A 5,218-nucleotide genomic window follows, 5' to 3' on the forward strand; every position below is an offset into this window, starting at 1 on the left:
CTCCCTACAAGCCGCGCCCAGAGCGAGTAGGAAGAGAACTACATAACTACCAGAGCGACCCTTCCTATACAGGACCGCTTATCCAGGTAGATACAGTACTCCCCACTCCCTTAGCAACGCCTAGAGACCAGGAGCAATTCCATGGTGATCACACTGACACACCTTTGACCTCAAGGTAGGATGTTATTGGACATGGGCAGGTTGTCCTGGTCTCAGTGATGAATGATTGGAACCGTAGATACACTCTCCAGAAAACTTAGTCCGAAGCCTGATCTGAGCATAATCACACTGAGAGAGAGGAGGAGAGAGAGAGAGAGAGAAGAGAGAGAGAGAGAGAGATGAGAGAGAGAGAGAGAGCGAGTAGAGGCAGAGAGTATGGGCAGGGAGGGAGGGAGGGAGGGAGGGAGCGACGCCAGGGAGGAGGGAGGGGGAGTATCAAGGAGCGATGATAAGACGCACCATGCGATAGATTAAACAAGCCGCCCGATGGAGACGAGCAGACAAAGAGAGCAGGATGTAACAGGGAGATGGAGATGTCAGCTATAGCCACTAGAAGTCTACGAAGTCAGCGTTACATTGATACGAAGTGCAGGTTACACTAGGAAGTCTAGAAGTCAGGTTACCACTAGAAGTCAGGTTACCACTAGAAGTCTAGAAGTCAGGTTACCACTAGAAGTCAGGTTACCACTAGAAGTCAAGAAGTCAGGTTACCACTAGAAGGCTACAGGTTTTATTTTTTATTATTCTCATTATTATTATTTGTTGTAATTGCTGTTAATATTATTATCACTATTAACAATACATTATTATTGCTTTATCACTAACAGTCTAGTATATTTCTGTCTTATTTGACCATCGTTGTTATACACTAAGTGTACATAACATTAGGAACACCTTCCTAATATTGATTTGTACCCCCTTTTGCCCTCAGAACAGCCTCAATTCATCAGGACATGAACTCTACAAGAAGTCAAAAGCATTCGACAGGGATGCTGGCCCATGTTGACTCAAATGCTTCCTACAGTTGTGTCAAGTTGGCTGGATGTCCTTTGGGTGGTGGACCATTCTTGATACACACGGCAAACTGTTGAGCGTGAAAAACCCAGCAGTGTTGCAGTTCTTGACACGCTCAAGCCGGCACCTACTACCGTACCCCGTTCAAAGGCATTAAATCTTTTGTCTTGCACATTCACCCTCTGAATGGCACACATTCCCAAGCCATGTCTCAATTGTCTCAAGGCTTATAAATACTTCTTTAACCTGTCTCCTCCCATTCATCTACATTGATTGAAGTGGATTTAAGAAGTGACATCAATAAGGGATCATAGCTTTCATCCGGATTCACCTGGTCAGTCTTTGTCATGGAAAGAACAGGTGTTCCTAACGTTTTGTACACTCAGCTTAAGTGTTTACTTTGGRAATGTAAGTGTTTTACTTTTCATGTCAATTAAGACTTTACATGTCAGTATATTGAATTGAATTGAGAGAGAGAGTAATATAGGGAAGGTGAGAGAAAGAAAGAGACATAGCGAGATGGGGAACAATTTTGAACAAGTTATTTTGTCATGGCAATAAAGCATTTTTGAATTTCATTGAGGGCAATAGAGTAATGTAGTGACAGGGAGTGGAAGAAAGACAGGAAAGATAAAACACRAACCATTGAGGCGTGTGAGGGTCCAGTTTCGTCGTGCGTCTGCTGGCCGGTTGGCCAGTTCGAAGGCAAAGGGGCCGGCGTTAGGGGTCAGATCGGGGTCGCTGGCMGTGATGTTGATGGCGTTGGGCTCAGGCTTCTCACACATCTCCACTTCCGGAGGGAAGACATGAGGAGCATTGTCGTTTATGTCTAAAAGGTACATCTGTAACGTACCCGTACCACTGGCAGGGGGAATGCCTGAGAGAGGATGGAGGGATGGAGAGAGAGAAGGAGAGACCAGTGAGATAAGCAAAGAGGAGAAAAAGGCCCCTTAGATAGGAAGGAATATTACAAAAAATTACAAAATTGCAACCTGTTTGGTGCAACATAGATACTGTACTGACCTATTTATACGTTGAGAATTGATACCAGGGGTTGGAACCGGTTCAGAGAACAGAACTGATTTTTCTTTTCAAGGAACAGAAACCGATCCCGGAACGAAAGTGATCCATACTGTTCCGGAACAGAACCGTTATTTTAAATGCATGGGAACTGGCTAATAATATTATTTTACGTTCCAGCCATCTATTACAACAACAAAACCAACTAAGCGCATAGGCAAAGCCCTCACTCTGTCACTCAAAAACGTATTCCAGTGTCTGCCTGCAAGCGAAAAATCTTTGCCTGTGTGTGTTTAGGCTACCTTCCACTCCCCCCTCCGAAGCATAGGCTACTGACTGTACTAACGTTACATTAATGCTTGATTCAGGAGATAGTGAGCCTGATTTTTATTAGCTATAGAATAATGGATTCACTTTTTCAATGCTAGTTAAGGATACAACAGGCCTAGTTATCATGTTTCACGTTGGATTTATTAACTACAAAAAGGTAAGACGTGTTTTTAATTCTGGTACCACTCTGCACACTCAAGCTTGTTAGCTATCTCAAGCTATGTCAAAGGACATTCAAAGTTACTTCATAGAAGCCGCTCCTCCTAGGTATAATTCTGTGGACCTAATTCATATAATGCATGTCATAACAAGATGTCCAGCATTTCAAGTCTCCTCCTCAACCCTCTCTAGCTCTCTCTCCACCTGCACATTTTCAGTCGTATCTTGRGCCATGGGCTACACTTGTCTGTCCATCACCCATGTAAACAACTAGCTTGTCTTCTCTATCCGCACTGATTGGTGAAGTCATTTAATGAGCTAAATGTCAAAAACATTTGGTTTCACAGGTTAAAATAGGAACAGAAAGGAACAATGGTGGTTCGAACCGGTTCAGAACTTTATTTTGCTGGTCTGAACAGTGGAACGAAAAACAAACAAAAATAGTGGGTCTGTTCAGAATGAAACGATTGGAAATGTTTGGTTCCAACCACTGCCAGAAACCCAGCGTAATAAGAATCTCATAGGCACATTACAGCATTCAAAACAAACAGGAATCATGCTGTCATACATAATATTACTCCAAACCCAAAACCATTTTTCAAAAACCAAACTTCTCAAAACAACACCCCATCAACAGCTACATCTGACCTCTTCTAAATAAGAGATGCAAAGAGAGATACATGTGATTCAACACACTAGGAGAGTGAGTAAGGGAATGAGGAAGAGAGAGATCAGTATGTTAGGGAGGCTGTCTGAGGCACACATATGCCTGTGTGTGTGTGTGTGTGTGTGTGTGTGTGTGTGTGTGTGTGTGTGAGGGTTGGATGCCGTTGTTTTGGTATGGCAAATCAAGTCATGACAGTTTAAAGTGAATGAACAAACTTTAGAAGCCTTGATTAACTTCTAATACAAGTTGTTGCAATTGTTGGTGCCGCCTGGAGAATTCTCTGCGACAACAGAGTTATCACATCTGCATGTCTGTTTCTATAATATTATTTGATCAGCTAAGCTGATATTACAGTCCCGTCTCTCTCTCCTGGTTTACCAGTAAACTACAGATACAAAAGAGGTCGGTTTCCTTGATTTGTTCGTCCTTTTATTCAGATGTTTTGTTGTTGTGCTTATTACCAAGAGTCACCGCTTAAATATTTCTCTCAGGTTAGGTCTCAATGTTTTTATTTTTGGAGGGGGGTGTACACAGTAATCAACTCTGTTCCAACTTTTCTGCCGAGCACCTCTTGCAAAAAAAAAAAGTGACATGGCCTATTAGACATGGCATTGACTGACATCTAAAACACCAGTTCTGTTGGTTAACAGCGAAACTGTTTTTAAACCCAGACAAACCCTTCTGTGTGAAGAAGGCTCGGTACTCCAGAGGGAACAGAAGATGTTATTTGTTCAGATAATGTTTGGGCCTCAATTTCTGTGCACTCCGAAGCCAGCTTATTAATATTACGTCATTTGTTAGCATCACAGATAATTTAGCATGCCTATAGGATCTCTCTCTCTCTCTCTGTTTCTCTTTCTTTCTCTCTTCCACTCTCTCTCATGTCTCTGTCTCGTTCTCCTCTCTCTGTCTCTGTCTCTTTCTCTTCTTTTCCTTTTTCTCTCTTCTCTCTGTGTCTCTCTCTGTCTCTCTCTCTCTCTCTCTCCTGTTCTCTTCTCTCTGTCTCTTCTCTCTCTCTCTCTTTCTCTCTCTTTTTTCTCTCTCTCTCTCTCTCTCTCTTCTCTCTTCTGTCTCTCTCTGTCTGTCTCCCTCTCTGACCTCATTATTCTCTCTTTCTCCTAAACCCATGTAAACGTCCTGTTGTTCACATGGCTAAGTCCAAAGTAATTAAGGCGTAGTGTTAAATTGAACATCTTGTTGTTAACAAGCAAGTGTTGCCCATCAATGCCTGCTTGATTCCATAACCTTACTGATGTCCCCAGAGTGTTCTCTTACCTGATGTGTATGTGTGTGTGTGGTGTGTTGTGGTGTGTGTGTGTGTGTGTGTGTGTGTGTGTGGTGTGTGTGTGTGTGTGATGTGTGTGTTGTGTGTGTGTGTGTGTGTGTGTGTTGTTTAGTGTTTGTGTTTTTAGTGTGTGTGAGGTTGTGTGTGTTTAGTGTGTGTGTTTTAGTGTGTGTGTGTGTGTTTTTAATGGTGTGTTTTGTGGTGTGTGTTTAGTGTGTGTGGTGTTTTATTGTGGTGTGAGTGTGTTTTAGTGGTGTGTGTGTTTTATGTGTGTGGTGAGTGTGTGTGTGTGTTTAGTAGTTGTGTTGTTTTATTGTGTTGAGTGTGTGTGTGTTTTAGTGTGTGTGTGTGTGTGTGTGTGGTGTGTGTGTGGTGTGTGTGTGTGTGTGTGTGTGTGTGTGTGTGTGTGTTGTGTGCGTGTGTGGTGTGTGGTGTGTGTGTGTGTGTGTGTGTGTGTGTGTTTTTACATTAAACCCCTGAGATGGAGAGTAAACAGCCTCATTGGAGAAATTGCACCATGTTGTTTCTCTTTTCAACCGACTAGAGATGGTAATATATAGTAATGTTACCTGACAACTACCCTCACACCACCACACACACACAACACAAACACACACACCACACACACACACACACACACACACACACGACACACACACCACACACACACACACACCACCACACACACACGCACACACAACACACAACACACACACAACACACACACAACCACACACACACAG

The 5,218-nt window shown here is 42.9% G+C and overlaps 1 pseudogene; it reads right to left on the reverse strand.

The window, feature by feature from the left end:
* The window catches only part of LOC111975458 (cadherin-2-like), an 86,621-nt pseudogene that overhangs the window by 15,603 nt on the left and 65,800 nt on the right, over positions 1-5,218 (reverse strand).

Source organism: Salvelinus sp. IW2-2015, linkage group LG16 (genome assembly GCF_002910315.2).
Source record: "Salvelinus sp. IW2-2015 linkage group LG16, ASM291031v2, whole genome shotgun sequence".
Classification (NCBI taxonomy): Eukaryota; Metazoa; Chordata; class Actinopteri; order Salmoniformes; family Salmonidae; genus Salvelinus; species Salvelinus sp. IW2-2015.